Genomic DNA, 22,053 nt, shown 5'->3' with positions numbered 1-22,053 from the left:
GGCACAAGGGGCATTCCATGGTCGCAGAGCCCTGTCCAATGTGGTGATTTATCAGGCTTGACAGACATTCTTTGCAGAAAGTGTGCCCACATGCAGATAAAAGCTTGGCATCTTTAAGTTTGCCATGACATATTGGACACCTGAGGAGCTGTTCGAACGCCTTGTCAACACCGCACGCCATGTTGCTTGTACCGAAGAACGACCGGACGTTGAGAAATTTTCTGCGAGCAAACCGTGTTTGGCAATAATGATTGCGAAATATCCTGCAGCAGACACATCGACAGGGAGTAAGAGTGGGTACATGTGCGCGTGTTGAGTGTCTCTCTCGATGTGTGTGTGTGTGAGAGGGAGAAAGGGCGAGAGAAAACAGTCTGCAATGGGCAGAATGTTGTGACATCATGACTCTTTATCATTCACCCTTTATTTGGGGGACTTCCCCACTTACCTGGACGTGACGTATCGCGTATGACAAGGCAAAGCTAGGGTGCAAAGGGCGAGACAAGAGGTGATGAACCAAATATGATTTTTAGCCGTAGGCCCTATGAAGGCAAGCAATAGGATATGCTCAATCAATATCGTATTGTCTGTCGAATCGAAAGCACACGCTCACTATAGCACTAAGCAATGTTACACTACCGCACTGGCACTGTATACTTACGGCGGCGTAGTGTAGCACATTTTACAGATGATGTCACTTTTAACTCAGAAATCGTAGGCATAAACACATGTATGCAAAGTCTGTTGCGCGCTAATGTGCAACATAATAGTGAGCGGAAAAGCAGACATGATAAACAGAAGGCTAGATTGTAGTTAGAAATAATAATATCAGCTAATCTTGATCTTTGAAACTGGACCTACTACGTCGACATAATGCATTGCGTCTGCTATGTTTGCGACACAACATTCAGGCATAGCCTGCAGTTGCTGAATAAAGAAAAAAATATATAGCATGCACAAAATGCTAGAAGTTACTGGTGACATACAGTATTCGTATCATTGGTCTCAACTACGTAATGTCATGGTATCATGTTGGTAAAATCTCACAGATTTTGGTTTGAATTGAGAAGAACGAGGAGTATAGAACACGCGTACGGATGCCAGTTTTCAGGCAAAATCTTGAGTTCAGGTCCTAGCTGACAGTTTACAATTCAGGCCCTTTCAAGCGCACACATTAATTTCATGCAGATGCGTTTCAGCCACTCTTTTTCATTCTATAAATGTCATCCCTGCACGCATGCTGTGTTTTAGATATTTTTTGAAACTAGCCAGGGTTCGTTGTAAGTGGTTCCCAATAATTAGCAAGTGTCCACATACAACGAATCGAGGACAACTGAAAATAGTGCTCCAAAAACCGAGAGACCAAAAAAAAAAAAAAAGACTTCAGCTATATTCACGAATTGCGCAAATTGATATTACGACTGTCAGCAAGGTCCACAACGAGATTAAATAAGCTGTAAGCCCCTGTTCCACTATGCCGTTCTCGCTACGATTTGATAATTTTCTCAGATCGGGAAGGACTCGGGTAAAACATGAACCAATCTGGACACAGTACGATGTGAAGCCCCAGTTCCACTATGCTGTTCTCGCTACGATTTGACAATTTTCTCAGATCGGGAAGGATCGGGTAAAACCTGAGCCGATCTGGACACAGTAGATGTTAGAACGCTCTAAGTACGCTGCAGTTACGACTACCACGTGCTTTGCTACGCTCTTACTACGATGATCGGGAATGAGGCATTACGATCTCTGCCGCTGCAGCTACGCTTTAAAACGATGTAGCTACGCTGTCAGTGCGATGTTGCCGATGTTATCCGATCGATGCACGTTGTATCTACGCTCTGAACGATCTATACGATCTTATTACGCTGTCACTCCGTTCAGAGAGCTGAAAAGTGCCCGATGTGCCCCGTTGTACCCCGATTCGACTGTCGATCTGCAGTCAGTCAACTTATTAGCATGCAGAACCGAAGAAAAATACTGTGGACCTCGAAGAGGCTCCTCAACTCACGGTTCTTTTTCAGCAATGCATTGTCATAAACAAAGACGTGCTGATTTTTCCAAGGCTTTTTCTTGATGTCCTTGCTTTTATAGTCCGTCTTCCTCCAGTTGTAGATGACTTCATATTCTTCAAAATTCTGCTATGTCCTCTTCCTCCTCTTTAAGCATCACGTGCAGTCTCTCTTTCTTCGCCTTTTGGGTAGCTGCTTTGCTGCTTTCTTCTCTTCTTTTTCTTCATCTCTTCTCCTTTTTCGAAAATTTTAGCTCCTTCTTCTTCATGTTCTGCCCTGACAGGTGCAGCGACAATGCCCTCCTCCTCCTCAACAGTTCTGCCTCTCGATCTTCTTGATCTTCTTCTGGCAGACATTTTTGTGTAAGTTTTCTTCCCGTTCTTGTGCCGATGTTACTACGCTCAGACAGAACCTGTTACGCTCATCCCGCTGCGTTTACGCTGTCACTACGCACTCCCCGCTGCGTTTACGCTGTCACTACGCTCTCCCCGCTTGCCGTACGATCAAAAATAGAAATTTTGAACAGGTTCAAAATTTCTTCCCGATCTGAAAAAATGCCCGCTCCTACCCCGACCTCCACACGCTGCTGCTACGATGCTTACGATCCCCGTACGCTTTTGCCGCTCTCTCCCGATCTGCTAGATTGGGACAGATCGGGGTCCAGATCGTGATAGTGGAACGGGGGCTTTAGAACGCTCTATAAGAACGCTGTATTTGCGACCAACACGTGCTTGCTACGCTCTTACTACAATGATCGGGAATGAGACATTACAATCTCTGCCGCTGCAGTTACGTTTCCGAACGATACTAGTACGCTGTCAGTGCGATGTTGCCGATGTTATCCGATCTATGTACGCTGTATTTACGCTCTGAACGATCTTTACGATCTTATCACGCTGTTCCCCGTCCAGAGAGCTTAAAAGTGCCCGATGTGGCCCGATGTACCCCGATTCGACTGCCGATTCTCAGTCAGTCAACTAGTCAATTAGCAAGCAGTGTGGACCTCGGAGAGGCTCCTCAACTCACTGTTCTTTGCAGCACTTCATTATTAATCAAAGACACACTGATCTTTCCAAACTTTTCTTGATGTCCTTTCTCGTATAGTCTTTCTTCTTCCTGTTGGAGATGATTTAGCATTCTTAAAGATCCTGCCATGTCCTCTTCTTCCTCCTCTGTAAGCATTACGTGCAGTCTCTCTTTCTTCGCCTTGTGGGTAGCTGCTTTGCTGCTTTAATTCTTCTCTCCTTTGTTTTCATTCTTTCTTCTTCGAAAATTTGAGCTCCTTCTTCTTCATATGCTATTTCCTGTCTTCTGTCTCCGTAATGCTCTCCCCTTCTTTCTCTACTGACTGCACCAACGGATATTGTGGTTCCCAAACAAAATCCATAATGTGAAGTTGGTGTCCCAGAGATTACTTTCCGTCAGGTCTTTGGCGTGCTGCACAGCTCTTGCCATGAGAGATGTAGGCCTAGCAGCCGTGTCCGGTTCAAGAACCTCACCAACTGCTGCTGCGAATGATTTTCGCTGCGTCGAGATGTAGTCAGCCATCCTCTTCTTGACCTGATGTAGTTCAATAAATTAAGACGACATTCGTAGACTTTACTAACTGCCGTTTTCACTTCATCGAGCAGCCCGTTGCCTATACCTTTCAAAAACTCAATGTAACTCTGAACATCACATCATACGACTCATATCTATCTCTCTGGCCCTTATAAACTACTTCCTAATATACACTCTTTGGACCATCGCCATGTTTGAGGTGATCCTTGAGGCTGCAGTCACTGCAGATGATCTGATGACAAGGTTCACACGCGAATTTCATCTCGATCAAGGGAAGCTTTGGACACGCATTTTTCGGCACTTTCTTTTAGCTTAGTGGGCATTTCATTGTCGCAGCTGAGCCATGCCCAACCTGGTGACTGATCAGAACTGTCAGATTTCTTTGCAGAAATTGTGCACAAATGGGATAAAAGCTTGACAGCTTTAAGTTTCGTCATGAGATATTTTGAACTCGTACACTGTTATCAACGCCAACGTTGTTTTTATGCGCATTTTCGGAAGATTGAGCTCGGCAGTTTCCACTGCCTCCATGATGCCGTTCGCCATAAAGAAGTTGGTTACTATAGATAATCAATTTTCATGTTTCTTACGTTGACTTTCTTTCGGCATAGCAGACATGGTGATTGATCAGGCATACGCCTTGTTGGTTGTGTGTAAGAGCAACCGGACGTTGAGAGATTGTCTGTGAATACTGTTAAGGCCCTGTCTCACCTTTCCGGGCAAATCTTGCGTGCGACATGCGAATAACAATTTTTGCTACCCGGAGGTCCCCGCTGATGAACCGCACATGACAGTACCTATAATAGCATGTATCTCTCCGGGGCCCGTAGTTGCCCGGAGTTTCGCACGCAAGTCCTATTTACTCGCAGCAAAGTTTAGGCCCTGTCACACTTTTCCGGGAAAGCTACGCGCGGGCTTGTTGCGTACGGGGATTTTCCAGCACGCAGGAAATTTTTTTTCGGGCGAAAAGGGATTTGGGCGAGTTTCGAATGCGTCTTACCTGCTGGACCCGTGCTACTTACGTTCTACTTACGTGCATTCCCTGTGACCTGCGTGTCAGGCGCATGGGTAGCGAATGAGGGTTGATAACTTTGTGAAGGAATCTCTCTGAAGGCAATGTCAGGTGCGGACTAACTGCGGGGAGCTCCGGGTAGCAAAACATTTTTCCCGCAAGTCAGCTCGCAAGGCTTTCCCAGACACGATGTGACAAGGAATTGAGCATGCTCAAAACTCGTTATGGGTGAGTCGCGGGGGTTTGCCCGCATAGGTACACGCAGAACACCAGTAGGAAGCCAATAGCGGTAGCACCTCGCAATCAACTCCCACGAAGGTACTTTGCATATGTAACGCAGGTACTTCCCAGTCCCCGTATGTCGCTCGTAACTGAAAACGGATCGGTTTCGAAGCTCTCACGCCGGTCACACGGAAAACACGCAAGTAGTAGGTAAGTTGCACACGTCTAGCAGGTACGACGCAAGTGCGAAACTCGCCAACATCCTTGTCCACCCGCAGAAAAATGTCCTGCGTGCTGAAAAATCCCTACTCGCAAGAAGCCCGCGTAGCTTGGCCGGAAAGGTGTGACGGGGCCTTCAGGCTATGATGATTGCGAAATAGCAGACAGATCAACTCGAAGAGAGTGTGTGTGAGAGACTTGGGAAAAGAGGAGAGGGGGAGGGGAGCGAGAGAAAAACTTGCCGTAGATTTTTTTTTCTATTTTCCTCATCCGAGGTACTTTATTTTTCCACATATCTTCACATATTTACAATCAAATTATCTGCAAGTATCCAAAAGGCATTCAACATAATCATTATGACAGGAAAAAAAATAATTAAAGGGTACATCAATGGTACCAACCAAAAAAAAAAAAAAAAAAAAACTTGCCGTAGATAGTTGACAAACTTTTTGTGATGTATCGGTGACTGGGTGTTGTTGTTTTTTTCTTTCAACGCGTGGACGTTCTTTTGTAAATTAGTTTTTCGAAGTACAGTATTAGTATAACTGTATAGCATCATTATAATGAGAAGCAATTTATCGCAGATCTATTTTTATGTGATAATCGCAAAGAGGAAGGACTGAAACTCTTATACATAGAGAAGGATTTATTTGCTCATTATTTTGAATATGTCCCTACCTGGCATGAGTGCTGTCACACGCGATGCGAAGTCCCGTCCCATCTTCTAGAGTGCTCCTCTCATAAAAGTCTACAAACGAATTGGATTACTATAATGCTGAATAATGTGAGGGGCATGATTTTGACAGTCTGACAACTTCTTAACAAAAAAAAAAAAACCAAAACACACAATCCTCGAATATAACAACAGTCTATACAGAGCTCAATGATAATGTCAGTTTATGTGTATACAGAATGAACATGTCTTAACTTTAATTATTTAGAATGACAAAGAATGTTATATATTCTTCACGTATATCATGAATAAATAACGTGGCACCACAAAATGATATACGCAAACCTGTGATATTGAAAGGAATCAATTACTGTATACCTGCTAAAGTAACATTGACGGCTGGGGAAGAGTTAAATATTAACCAATGGAAACAGTTCAGCATTGCTCTCTATTTGTAGGGCCTACTCAAAGCAAATCAATAAATCAACTTTGATACATTGCATACATTAAAATTACCATCAAATCATGTTTAAATTCGTTGCGTTTCGTTTAGGCAGCAGCTTTTATACGAGAATTATAACACAGTCCCATATCGGAGTCGCATTGTTAATAACTTCATTTCCTGTCCACTTCTAAGAATGTTTTATAGAGTTTTCTTTTTCTCTTTTTGGACGACGACAGTCGACATTCCCCGAGGTCGATACTTACCAGATATGGGACATTCGCTCGAGTCCAGCGCGCACACCCTGTGACCAGCTCCAGTACAGACAACGGACGAAGCAGTGCAGCACGCGCAGGTTGGAGAAGGCGATGAATACGGACAGGCGCAGCTTCGACTAGCTACCAGCGAGTGTCCGGCGGAAGGGACGACATTGAACAACTGACTCTTCGTTTTCTCATCAGGTGGAGGTGCCGCTGAAGGCAAAATAAAAGCGAAAAAACCCGGAAATACTTAATATTAGTTCGAAATTGATGGTAACTCGTTCTCATCAGTGACTGAAGCATTAGTTCACTTCGAGGAATCTTTACGGAAAACTCGCGAACGTCATTATGACCCTTATCAACTTTCCATTAACAAGAAACAATTTGAATGATTAACCAGTCCTTCTTTCAATAGTTTTATACCTAATTCGTTTCTCACGATGGAGAAGAAAAATGTAGAAAAAATAGAAAATATGTGAAAGTACGCCTGGAAAATAAATTACTAATTTTTTTCGATTCTCATGAGATCAACACGCTTGAGATATAGTACGAAAGCCAAATCTCTATTAAAAACAGGGTTTTAATTTCTAAATTTAATCAATTTCTGAAACAGAGCACACAATTGAAAACGAGTCTTTCGTCAATCTTGAATAAAACTTACTTTGATACTTTGCATTATCGCGTGACAACTCCCCCCCCCCCCAACAGATGCTTTATCAAGCTTTGAACTTACTCATCGTCTGTTCACAGATGAAATGCCGCGTAGCCGAGCAATCTAATACTTCCAAACCACCATCGCCTATGACGTCATTCGAATCGAGCCAATAGGAACCAGCGACAACGAGAGAGTGGCAGGATCCTGAACCATCCGGTTGCCCAGGTAACCAATTCGTGTACTGCAGGGAAAATAACAGGATCACAGGCCGTTGACTGAAGACCATATACACGAGTGCTTTTATGATTAATGTCGATAGTATGGAAAAATAACCGGCAATATGAATGTGCTGATTCAGCACATGATTACCATTATAACTTTTATGACTGTACCGACGGCGCTATAGGCAATTACCTATTGTATTGTCATCATTACTATAATTCATCACACTAAATCTTATCTATAAGAGTATCGTCCTGTAAGTTGCAAGAATAACATTAAAAAAAACCCCAATACGTAACCTGCAACTGGGGCCCAAGCGAAGGAGTTGGGTGTAAATGGGTCAACAAACTAAGGAATTTCACGAACAACACTCTGTTCTAATGTGAGATAATAACATCACTTGCATCGCATACGTACATTAGAAGTACTGGATACCCAGTATCGATAGGGTGGCAAATCTGTTGGCGATATATCGACGAGAAATCGCTCCTCGAAAAGCGAATCGATGGACGCCAACGATCCGTTCTCATCGGTACATGTCTGCGCTGCTGCTGAGGATGTCAGTCGATGTGTGGTGTTGACATGGTAACAGGAGTCAAGAAATGGTTTCCAGCCTTCGCTACAAGCAGCTGAGATTATCAACGATGAAAAGACAAAGTGGTGTTATCAGTTGATACATTCACAAATAGCCACGGAAAAATGCGTAAAGTTTTAATGACTATCCCCTTTTGATGTCAGTAGAAACATACGATGAGGAATACAAACAAGGTGAAAATGAACATGAATAGAGCCAAAACATTGTGTCGTCGAACATCCCCTGCATGCGTTCGACTAACGTTATGATAATCAGGCCATGGTGGCGTGTAGTTCAGTTATTATCTGGATGTTGAAGGTCTGATGAAGTCAAGGGAAACAAGAATTGTTTCCTAGAATCGGTTTCCATTGTTCAGCATGAAAAAAGACATAAAAAAGAACTATGCATATAGACCTATTTAAGTGTGTGCGTGTGTGCATGTGTGTGTGTGTGTGTATGTGTGTGTGTGTTTGTATTTCATGTGCCACTGAACATTCACTATATAGCCCGAGTATTACAAAAGGTGATCTGCCATAGAGATAATAATTCCAGCATATAGGCCTTCGACAGTAGGTCTACAATCATTGTTTCTCTTCCTGTAAAAATCAGTTTGTAAACCAAAGGCAGACGACCTTACGTGCGGTGCCGGTATACTGAAACATGACATCCTTTGTCGAAGATTGGCCGCGTGCTGTGGATCCTGACGTGTCAGCCTTAAAGACTGCTTGTAGCAACCCGACATATCGAGCCTCACCGGTGCCCTCATTTGATGCATCCACAGTCAAGTTGATCAATAGTTCGCGTGACGAAAGGATGTCAAGGTTTCCTAGCTATATAGCGACCAACAATAAAACGTGACTTCATGATAAAAAGAAGAAAATGATAACAGTAATCACGTGCAGAAAATATAACAGCTGCACGTGATAATATACGACAGTCACAATAACAAAGATTAGATATTGTTGAAATGTAAAGCTAGGAGACCTCATTGTGACAAAGCAATGTGATCAAATTAATGAAATTCTTACGTAGAGTTGTTTTTATTGGAACTGATGACAAAATTTACGTCGATGTGGGGCCATTTTATCAATAGGTTGCAATAAAAACACCATTTGCATGTAGGCAAGAGTGGAAGTAAAGATCCAGGCCTGGCAAATTTAAACATAGGCAGACTTAAATCTGTCGATATTGTAATCAGACAGAAATAGAGTAAGAAGACAGTAGCCCAAAGACAGAATCAACAAATCAGATATTAAAGGAACAAACAGGAGAAATAGTGGACAAAGTAAGCGACTCGGCTCTGAACATACCACGAACTCGGTGAAACCGCCATTGGTTGTAGGTGGAGATACAAGTGATGCCTCGTCCGACACGCTGGCGTACACGACTCGAGGGGAGGTCGTCAGATGCAACTCGAGATCCGTGGCAGATGCACGAGATGTCGTACCGTGCGTGAGTTTCACGAACACCGTAGCTTCATCCCTAAAACAAACACATCACAAATTGGTTTGTTTGTTTGATTAGGACTCTATATGCAGTGTCTTCATCACATTCATCACATCACGTCCGACAGTATACAATGATAACATACACGATCAGGCTGTGTTTGATTTTCGCAAGAACTTAGCACTTTCAACGTGACTCGAGGTAAGCACAAATTCTTCGTAAAACGTGCAAATATTTACTACTTCCTTTCATGTAGGTGAATCTGCACATCATGATTATATTCTGTGAAATGTCACTGCGTGGGCCTATCACTCACTAACCTTGACTTGAATTCCAAAAACCAAGTCAACCTTTTTATTGACATCAGCGGCAACCTGAATTACCACATCTATATATTACTGTCCATATCACCTTCATAAGACTATAGGAATTGCTCAAATAGACTACGCTCATTTGTTTTTATATGTATGTGTTTATTCATTTATATTATTTATTTATTCATTCATTTATTCATTAATTCATTTTAAGAAGGACTTATGCTAGGTGGGCTGATTTATCAACTACAATCTTGACGAAAATGCTATGAAGAGTTACTAGCATGAGTGATTACATTATTATACCTGCCCATGGCGTATGCTTCACGAGGACACTATCACCTAGGCCTAAAGGGTGTGTGTACAATCACTACATGTACTATTCACTAGGGTCTACACTCTCACATGAGGGCTGGTGATGACAGCAGTTCAAGAGTGTACTGATAATTTAGCAGATGTGGCTTAACAATTAAGAAACCGAAAAACAAAGAGTCATAACTTCGTCATACATGAAATATAGACATGACTGTGGCAGATTAAAGACACAATAGAGAACTGAATGACAACTTTCTACCACGGTGTATTTCGCAATATTATGCCAGTCTTCAATGCAAACAGTCCTATTGAATCAGTAATAGGGCAATACTTTCAGATGTGACGAGATATAGATGAAGAAAAAACATACCCCCTGTAGAGCGAGTGCGTCAGAACACTTGTCTGCACATCGATCATGGTAGACCGTGGGCTTCCGTCATCGCTAACGTTCAAACTTCTCTCGTCCAGCCACACGTACGATCTCCCCACCGTCAACGAGATGACAACATCAGCCGTGTCGCCATCACTCACTCCGTTGTCTCCAACCCGAAAGGTAGCCTTCGCGGCGATGTCTTCGTCCACCTCCTCGTTCCTTGTAATCGTGATCGGGTCGTCTGGAAAGGATAGGCTCATCCACTGCGCAGAGACGTTGTGTGATAATTGCGCGCGACAATTCGCGCCAAATAAATCTCCGCAGACGACTCGCGTGGACGCGTTTGCGATCGTTAGACCGGTTGCTGCGATCTTGTTGCCTTTTCCGTCGTCCGTCTGGACCCGTACCTCAGGAACCATGGAACTGAGGGGAGCTTTGATGCTGACAAAAGTGGCGATTTCTTCCCCGATACCAGCAATTATCGTATTTTCACTGTTTGCTGTTCCGTCTGCATTGTTTAGTGTTATCTTTGGCGCCAAGACAAAGCTCGGGTTGCCGTAAAAGGTTGAAGATTGTGGAATAAGCGAAGTATCGGTAAACGTAACTTCCAGATCACAGCTCACCATGGCGCTAGGACTAACAGAGTCTAGTATAAAAGAAGAAATGATAATAATATTGGTAAAAACCCGCAATCCTTTTCTTTTTTTGCTTGTTAGCTAATGCAACCCGGAATAGTGGCAAGAGAAATTACAAAATGCCCCCCCCCCTTTAAAAACATGGTGGCTGAAGCTTATCCTGAGTAGTGATATGAAATTCTTCTTCCACGAAATGGTATCATGTACTTTGCTGAAGAAGAATACACTTTAAAAAAAAAATCTATATTGCTATAAAAAAACTACGCCGCGGAAGAAACTTTCGAATTTCCACAGGAATATGATAAAGAGTATACAACTTCAGCTGAATTATTATCGTATAAAGTGATTATGCAATATGAATTCAAACTCGCAAAAAATCAGTTACAACTGATTTTCAGCTTAATCAGGTAATTGTTTTCTTTCTTTTTCGTTTAAAGATTCATGACGTCCAACTCACCAATCAACTTTATACAGTCAGAATTTAGTATCCGTCAAAGGACTTGAACTGGTTTTCCAGTTTGATTTCAAAGGAATTTTCAGCCAGAAAAAATGTAAGATGGGAATTTTATAATTTTTTTTCTTTCTCTTACCTGGTATCACCCATAATGGCTGCCAAACAAACGTCATCAGTTTGTCTGTTGCAAGATTCACACCAGTATACGAGGCATCCAGACTGTCGCTGTTGGTCGTGCTTGAATCCGGCTAATCCAAGAATGAGACAAAAAGATGATTTACCTTGGGATCATCTTGGACAATGCTCTGGATTTTTCATCATCAGATCTAGGGTTATCTGTATTATTCTCTGACAAGATGTTTGTCCACCTTGTTCCTATCCCCCAGTGTATAAATTGGCTACCTACCGATGCTTCGCTATAAGAATAACAGCATGAGAATAGTGTAGACCCTTAGTGAACTGCTATTACAATGATAACAAATTATCTACACGGAGAGCTTGAATAACTTACTATTTCACTTTCACAACCAGCGTCATAGCATTACAATAACAACAACAACAACAACAACAACAAAGAAAAAGACTGATAACAAGAAGCGCGGATTTAATGAACATAATTAAACATATCAGTGATGTCAGTGCTAAAGAGTTATTCACCAATCAAAAGTGCCAGATATATGGTATAAAATGACCTAAGATCACAACTCACTGATATCCCAACTGAATCAGCCAATGTAAAAAGTGATGTCCATATGTCACTTGTTGTATTCGGCTGCAAAGAAAAAGACGATTATGATTATACTTCTAGGGAGAGAACTTGAAAACATTGGGACATTATTCCAATAAGAGGGCATCAATGTCCCCGTGAGAATTAGTGAAAATAATCAGTCACTTACTAATCCTTCGCATTATATGCTATGGAAGGAGAGTAAAAAATAAGATGTATATGGCATATTCAATGTTCACAAATCATTGTGTCTGATATCATGGATACTTATACAAAATTTGCTGGCTGTTTCGAATAATCACGTCAGATATCAGGGTTTACTTTAATCCACTTCATCTAATTAAACCGATATAATGTGACTGCCACACTGTGAAATCGGTTTATTACGGGTAAAGATGATAATAATGATTGTTTGATAGCAGGTATGCTGCAGGCAATTTTACCTTTGACCTGATATAGGCTCAGATATGACAAGGCTGCAAAGATTCATTGTGATATCAATTCGGATCCGCAGTGAATCGTCCGATATATATTCTATGATTGACTGTGTTCCACTATAGAATTGGTCAGCTTTAAAGAAGACAATTAACCCCGCAAAAAGAAGGGGTCATAATTGATATGCAATAATTTTCAATGGCCTTGCAGCTTTCTATGCCAATTTCTGACCTTTTCTTCTACCGAATTTGCTCTATTAGGGTAGGCCCTACCTATAGCACGAGATCAGCCCGTATCGAACTTTATTTAATTGAAAGCACCTGCAGTTTAGTTAACAAGAAAAGTGAAAACTCTTTGATTTTGCTGTCAAATGTCGCTGCCATTTACTTTCTTACATGCTTTTAAAACCAATGTAACACTTGTCATTATTGTAATATGTTTAATTTCTTCGCCATCCTTTTACGCTACCATAAAGACCTTGTATATCATGATTAGGGGACCCCAGTGTTGTTTGGCATACGGAAGGCCAGTACCTTTATGACAATTGTGTAACTACAACAGGCATGCGAACTCTTCTGATTTGCGTGGGTTTTATCAATTTGAATAAAATGAGCACCCCTATATTCAAGAGGACACCGGTGTCACGTGTAGTTAGGCCTATGCGGTAGGCCAACATACATGAGATTGGATGAATAATTTCTCTGCATATTAGCAGGGGCGGATCCAGGAATTCCGTAAAGGGGAGGCGCCTTTACAAAATTAAAGGGAGGGCGCACGAGTCCCCATGTTTTCTTTTTCTTTAAAAAAAAAACAAAAATAAAGAGGGGACGCGCGCCCGGTGCGCCCCCTTCTGGATCCGCCACTGGTTAGGCCCTATGTACCTCGGCGTTGGAGCAAACTAGGCTGATGCTGACGTCAGACAGGGCATCCTGGGCCGTCAAGTTCACGGACACATTCACCTGTACACCAGCCCCACCCTGAAGACCAGTCCCGGAGTTCGGGAACGGCATGACATCGATTGACCCTTCCAGAACGACTGATGATGCTGCGTTACAATCAGACAAGATACTGCAGTTTAGGATTACAAGAGAAACAACTGCGCTAGCATTGCGCAGTAGATCCATGAGGCTGCTCGACTCGTATAGACGCGAGAACTTGAATAAGTGTAAAATGAGGTCTTGAGTTCGAATCCTACCCAATGTTTGGACTAAGTCTTTTACCCATTACGTCCCTCTCCATTTCCATTATTAATCCAAGGGTTCTCATATCGAGTGCGAGGCTGTATAACGGCGAAGTGTGATGAGAGAAGAGCGCTTCCAATCCAGAGTATATTAAGACTGAAGGTGCGATCACACATTGCCGGTTTAGATGGCGGTTCATGGCGGTTCTCAAACCGCCGTGAACCGTGTCCCAATGATGGCGGAAAGCACTTTGACTACGTTCTCAACACGTTTTGAACACGGAGCAAACGCGGATTGACGCGGTAGTAACACGTATCGTCCCGGAAGGTGGAGGAGTCCATACCAAGCCCATGTAGTTGGATGCAATCAGAGCCCTTTCACTTGTCCTCAATGGGTTTCAACAAGGAGCGTTTTGCTTTGTTAGGTAAACACAATTTTAAAGAAATTATGAAACGTTGTAATCCCTGTGTTTTACAGATTGATATAAGTGATGCAACAAGCGATTATCTTCAAGTTTCAACGTGACTTTTCTCTTTCTCTTTTAATTTTTAAGATATCCGTATTAACTGTCATTAAAAAGACATACATATCAAAGCAGAATCCAAAATAGTTTCCAAAGTTTCTTGTTCATTTGTAGGTTTATTTATTAAGTGATGTACAAGTACTTGCTTGTTTCAACATCTCTCTTTTTTAATTCTTTCTTAATTAAGTTTTCACATAATTATTTCGCATGTTGAATTTAAGATCTTGTTGCTTGTTTATCCATGTTTTTACAAAATTGCTCCTTCTTATCTTTCACAGCTTCTTGTGAAATATGAGCCTAGGAGAGTTCCTAAATCGTAAGGGGAATCTGTATGTGATACCCTCGATCCATTACGACAAACTACTATGGCAAACGTGGTTTATGCCGCCCCAGAACTGTGGAACAGCATCCCAAGTGATAGAACATGCAAGTTCCATCAATAAGTCCAAAATGTTTTTAAATACTTAACTGTTAAAATAGTATCATAGTGATTGTAGATGATGATTTATGCAGCATGTTACTGTTTCTGAAATTACCTTTTCTTGTTTATCTTTTTGTTCCCCCTCTAAAGCGCATAGAGACCTTGCCAAAGGTATTATGCGCTATATAAGATCAATAGTGATGATAATATGATAATAATATCTTTAACAACAGTCAATAAAAAAGACATAATAATTATGTACATTATACATTACCAAAGAAGCATATATAGTATTATGTGCATAGTTTCCTCTTTACTTACAGGTTCATGTAACATAATAATGGTGGTTTTTTTTCAAGTTTCAACATTGCTTTTCCCTCTGCTCTCTTTAGTTTCAACATATCTGTATCATTATGCAGTATTACAAAAAGGCATACATAATCACGAAAGCAGAACCCAACATATTTACATAAGTCTTCTGTGTGTAACACGTTGCTGGCCATTTTAAAAGCTGTTCAGCTTTGATGAAATTATGAACTTACCTTTTAATGTAAATGATGTACTATTCAACATACCTAACAACTTTTTGAACATTAAACTTTATTTGTTACTGTATATGCGTTAAAGCATCTTGCATTATGGGTTCATCTTTGCTTTTATCTCATTTTTTATTGCTCAGCCACGAAGTGTCGCCGGAGCCATTATTCTCTTTTGAGTTCATTGTTTCTTTTCGCTTGAAAATTATGGCGGTGTTAACACGGTATTATCGCGGATCTTGCGGTGCAAACATGGAGGATGCCGTTCTTAACACGATGAACGGCGATGTGAACACGGTCCATTTCAAACCGCCAAGACCGCCACGAAAAATTAAACATGTTTAATTTTTCTGGCGGTTCCCTGCGGTTCCCCGCGGTTCTCGGGGGTTCATGGCGGATGGATGACGGATGACCACGGTTTGTGCACGGTGTAAACACGGTCTTTGGCGGAGCACGGCGATTTGCTGAACCGCCATGAACCGCCATCTAAACCGGCGATGTGTGATTGCACCTTAAGTGAAGCAATATCATCGTCATAAAACTTTATAAAATGTCACCAAGAGATTTGCCCTGCATAGGCTATGGAGTTACATTTAAATCCGACGATATTTCTTCTAGAAAAATTGACCCCAATGGAAGTTTCCTCAAAGCTTTCTTTGATAATGACGCCTTCTGTCAGAGTTGCGACTACATGCGTGTTAAGATGACATTTCAAGAATGACAATGAAACGTCGCTTAACCACCATATAGAATGAAACTCCAGACATTATGAGGAAAGTATAGAAGTGTGGGACTTTCACAGGTGATATGGGTGAATTTGCCATTAGATGTATCAATAATTGTCTTCACTGACGTACAATTAACTTCATAATGACGTCTGGTTGATATTTCATTTGGCCAATTTTGTCTTCATCCCAGCGGGCACCTTCTCTTCATGTATAACAAGAAATGACAATGGCATTGCACTCTGATAGAATAAGTCTAGACACGAAATGTATTTCAAGTGCAGGATCAACCTGAAAAGAAATTCGCGGCGAGAGAATGGTAGTTGAAATGTCCACATGCTCACCGGGTGCAACAGATTAACGGATATTTAAAGATAATATACAGTGCACCATAGTTTCTGTGATGAATATGGTGCGATGTTGAAACATACTAAAATGCACAATTTAAGAGCTTGATCTTTACTATCCCATCTTACTAATGACAGGGATTCGTACTTACCCGTTCCCTGGAACAAAGTCGCTATTAAGCAGATCAGGAGATGACTGTTTACATTCATGTTTTCCTCTGGATCTTTTCAGCGAACAAAATGTGCCAAAAGGGTTATCCGATATCAACACCAAACGCCTTGCGATAATACCGTGAACCAGCAACAAGAAATATAAATCCTACCTCGAGATAGAAGCCTTCATCATAACTGTCCAATGACAACGGTACTAATATATAAGGCCAAGGTCTGCTTACCGGGCATGCTCAATAGAATGTAGGTCTTGTAAATGCGATCAATCAAAACTCATTGTCATTAACTTCCGTCTTGATTTGTACATGGAAAAGTACACCAATCAATAGTGACCCGCAAATCGATTTTACTCATTACCCCGCAGTTTGTTACAATTAATATGAACTTGAGAAAAGTTCTTTGTCTCCATGTCTCCAACCATCTCTCTCACTCACTCTCTCCCTCCCTCTCCCTCCATTCCTCCCCCTCCCTCTCCCTCTCTTTTTCTCTCAACGAATTACACTGCATCCTGTGCATATGCTACTTAAGCTGGCATAAACGATTTTCAATAAAATGCGCTTTTGTTGATATATTAAACACTGGCGTAGCCGGGGGGGGGGGGGGGGGGGGGGCGATGGGGGCGGTCGCCCCCCCCCCCCCCTAAGATTTGGACCGGCGATTTGGGAGGCGGAAAAAAAAAATGCGTGTATACTGCATGTATGCACATGAAGCGGGTCTCCTTTGCAACCTTTCATCAAATAAGATATTCTTTTTGAATATTTCAATCAAAGTGTGCACCAGATCGTTGAATTTCAATTCAAAATATGCAAAATCTCTCGTGCTTGGGAGGGGGTATCCCCCTCCCAAACCCTCCCCCTCTGTGTCTCTTTCCCTAGCTAAGTACACTTTTTAGATTTACAAAAAATTCTGAATAATTCTGAGTGCACAAGACTTATATTCCGAAAACTGAAGGTTCCCTCATGTATAAGGGGAATTTCCCCTTTTAATCGACCCTTTCCTACCTCAGCTCCCCCCCCCCACCCGCCCCCCCCCCATCAGTTTTTTTTTTTTTTTTGGTGATTTCCCAAATGTTGATTCCATCAAGTATGCGTATACGAGATATCTCAATTTCAACCTTAAAAAGATAAAAGCTCCATCGGAAGGGAGGGTGGAGATAACACTCGCCAACGCCTTCTCCCTGCTCGCCCCCCCCCCCCCCGCCATGCAAAGAAGTAGACTGTGGCTATACCCAGATCGCTTTATTTCAATTCTAAAAACGCAAAAGCTCCGCGAGCGGGAGGGGGAATCCCCCTTCCCCTAAGCTCTACCTCACGAGACTTTATACATACGCACAGATGGTGCACATTCGGAATAAGAGCTAAATTCCGTGATTTTAACACTTCGATGAAAAAGTATTGCACAAAAAATTTGCACCAGATCGCTGAATTTCAGGTCTGAAAACGCAAAATCACCTTCGTGTGGGAGGGGATATGCCCCTATCTACACCCTCGTGTGCATGCTTTTTCTGTTTGATTGCTGAACAGACAGCGTTCATGGTATTCAGTGTAAGAATTAATACAAGAAGACTAGTGTATTTAAATTATACCATTTTATAGGCAAATTGTTCAATAATAATCTACACTCTATACTGCAACATTAAACAAGTGGGACTGTTTCAACTTATTAAAACACGCAAAAACATGCATCAAATTGCACCATTTGCAACATCAAAATGCAAAAAGTTCTCACCGTGGGAGGGGGACCCTCCCCCTCCCACACCCTCCCCTACCCCCTCGCTCGCTCCGCTCGCTCGGTTTAAGTCGCGTTCATGATATTCAGTGAAAAGAATTAATACAAGAAGTGTATCTAAATTATACCATTTTATAGGCAAATTGCTCAATAATAATCTACACTAAAATATACTGCTACCTTCAACAAGTGGGACTGTTTCACGTCGATAAAACGCGCAAAAACATGCATCAAATTGCACCATTTGCAACATCAAAATGCAAAAGTTCTTACCGTGGGAGGGGGGACACCCCCCTCCCACACCCTCCCCTCCCCCTCGCTCGCTCCGCTCGCTCGGGTTCAGTCGCGTTCATGATATTCAGTGAAAAGAATTGATACAAGAAGTGTATTTGAATTATACCATTTTATAGGCAAATTGTTCAATAATAATCTACACTAAAATATACTGCAACTTTAAACAAGTGGGACTGTTTCAACTTGTTAAAACACGCAAAAACATGCATCAAATTGCACCATTTGCAACATCAAAATGCAAAAAGTTCTCACCGTGGGAGGGGGACCCTCCCCCTCCCCTACCCCCTCGCTCGCTCCGCTCGCTCGTTTTAAGTCGCGTTCATGATATTCAGTGAAAAGAATTAATACAAGAAGTGTATCTAAATTATACCATTTTATAGGCAAATTGTTCAATAATAATCTACACTAAAATATACTGCTACCTTCAACAAGTGGGACTGTTTCACGGCGATAAAACGCGCAAAAACATGCATCAAATGGCACCATTTGCAAAATCAAAATGCAAAAAGTTCTTACCGTGGGACACCCCCCTCCCACACCCTCCTCTCCCCCCTCGCTCGCTCCGCTCGCTCGGGTTCAGTCGCGTTCATGATATTCAGTGAAAAGAATTAATACAAGAAGTGTATTTGAATTATACCATTTTATAGGCAAATTGCTCAATAATAATCTACACTAAAATATACTGCAACCTTAAACAAGTGGGACTGTTTCACGTCGATAAAACGCGCAAATACATGCATCAAATTGCACCATTTACAACATCCAAATGCAAAAAGTTCTTACCGTGGGAGGGGGGACACCCCCCTCCCACACCCTCCCCCCCCCCCTCGCTCGCTCCGCTCGCTCGGGCTCGGTCGCTTCGCTCCCTCGCAGACTAACCGCCCCCCCCCCCCTAAGATGAAATCCTGGCTACGCCGTTGGTATTAAAGTATTAAACCCCAGTTATTTGTGGATGATGGCTTATGAAGTGTACTACAAAACAAACACACAAATAAAAACAAAACAATAGTTGAGACTTGAGAGGCTGTGAAAGTGTATCTGATAAAAGTCGATCTCTTCTCATACGCACTGCTTCATGTACAGACACATCACGTCGCAATACTACATATTCCTGAACATTAGGACATATGGCGTATTCTACTAGTAATTCCTCCTCTACCTCCTCCTCCTCCTCCTCTAGAACTATTCCTCTATTTCTACCTCACCGTGTCACACATCCTTCTCTTGTTCCGGCTACGGCTCTCATTCCCTTCTCAATTTATGTGTTTCACAGAAATGATTCTACTGCTTTAGCTTCTTGTCCTCCTTCTCAATTTCTCCCCTTGATATCAAACATGACCAGGTGTAAGGGATAAATTGTTCACTCTCATACTCATTACGACGTATGGTCAACCTCGCCTAAGTAGACAGTTTCAAAAAATTGCAAAGTCAAAGAAAACTTTACCTAAAACAAACGTAATCATGCATCAATTTCAATTAATCGTATAATCATTCACTGTATAAGTCGAAATTTTCTCCAATCCCCTGGGATTCAACACAGACAAAGTTGACTTTATATTAGGGCCAGTAATGTACTGCAGAAACACAAAATACATGTATAGTATTTTCACACGTGTACGCACAATAACTCATGCGATCATGGCTTTATTGTAATTCAAATGTTCTATTCTATTTCTCATGTTATTCATCTCTGGGATGTCTTGGAATATAGTGTACTTATATACACCAGCGTTTTTTAAGGCGCATTTTCATATGCTGGATCTGTCGTCTTGAATACTCTACCAAAACAACTCTACCTATGTTTCAGAAGAGATGTTTGGAAGGAAGCTTAAGACTCAACTGTTTGAATTTTAATTATGTTGTGTCTATATTTTGTGAATGTCGTATGTTTATTGTACAGCGCTTTGATGAGGTCCTGTAAAAGTGTTCAATGAGAAATAGTTATTTATTGCAATTTATTCTTATTATTATCATTATTATCCTCATATTAGTATTACTATTATCATTATTATTACTATTATTATTATTATTACTACTACTACTACTACGACTACTACCTCTACTACTACTACACTATTATTACTTTTTTTTCCTTTGCTTCATCTAGATGACCAAATGCCTTCATACAGTCAGCAAAAAAAGAAAGTAAACATTTTTCAAATTTATCTTTCTCATAGACTATCTGGCTAAAAATGATGTTTTATATACCATGTTAAAGGTAATTTAATTAGCTATCAACCTTGTAGGTCAATGAAATGTTAACTCTACGCATGAGTGAACACATTCGTTTTTCTCTTCCAAAGCACAAAAGAAAAATTGCAAAATGGACAAGTTGTTATTCAAGCGTATTTGCTCTTCCTCGGAGGACAACAACAAATGTGTTCACTCATGCGTAAAATTTCGCTTTGTATAAACCTACCAGGTTGATAGCCAATTAAATAATCTTTGATATGGTATATGACACATTGATTTTTATCTAGATCTTCTATGCAAAATATTAACTGGAAAAAGTGTTTACTTTCTTTTTTTGCTGAGTGTGTATGACATAAAGGCCATGTAAGGTATTGAGGGATCATGCTACATGTACTTGATAAATACAGGCATCATCATAGGTAAAGTGGAGTTGGATTTCTCAGGAAAGGTTTCTACATGAACATTATGATTCCGCCCCCCCCCCCCCCCAAACAACAACAACAACAACAACAACAAAAACAAAAACAAAAAAAACAAAACAAACATGAGAATATTGCTCCATGAGCAATGGCAAAACAAAATGCAGGCTATGAACTTTTGTAAAACAAGCAAATTTATTTTCATCCACATCTACACCAACATCCTGCAGAAATGATTTACACATGGTACAATTTCCAATACAAGCAACACTTTTATGCACATCTACACGTCTCTTGAATGTCTCTTGGTACAGCTTAAACACAAGGTATGCTTGGCATAATGAACGGAAAATCTGCATGTAAACTTCGAGTTCTGGATAGTATATTTAGAATTATCCCTGCTAACTAGCCAATGTATGATGCAACAGTGGCATACTTTTCAATTTTTTGTGGTTCTAAGTTGGTATTATTTTGAGCTTAAAACAAAAATGTTACTCACACAGAACATTATCAATCTTAGCATTATGAAAAGTTAGTCCAACACAAAAGCTATAGGAGGGATCAAGCTCCCAGAATACTGCTCTGTTCAAAACACTCTAACAAAGGTAAAACATAGAAGTCTCTGCTAAACTATTATGATATTGTTGCTCTGGTCAAAATCATGGCAAGCTCATGTTTGGCTCACAATGATAAACAACAATAATGAGGGAGGGAAAAAAACCCAAAAGTTTACGGTTTACACAATCCCTGAAGCATTTTCCATTTAACAGGGTGAGGTGGAAAAAGTCAGTGTGACAACAAAAGTTTCACATTCAAAAAAAAAATAATGCTAGTCATGTTGACTCCTGTAATAAAGAATATTTCTACCAACAATTTAATATGTTCTCACATTGAACAGTTGAGAATGATTCAGTTTGAGATTATTTCTCCAGACATGTCTCTCAGAAATGTGCACACTAATAAAAAAT

Source organism: Diadema antillarum, unplaced genomic scaffold (assembly GCF_040938485.1).
Source record: "Diadema antillarum isolate AM-2024a unplaced genomic scaffold, OU_Dant_1.0 scf00000180, whole genome shotgun sequence".
In the NCBI taxonomy this organism is placed as follows: domain Eukaryota; kingdom Metazoa; phylum Echinodermata; class Echinoidea; order Diadematoida; family Diadematidae; genus Diadema; species Diadema antillarum.
The sequence above is the reverse complement of the archived record's forward strand: the minus strand, read 5'-3'. Positions refer to the sequence as shown.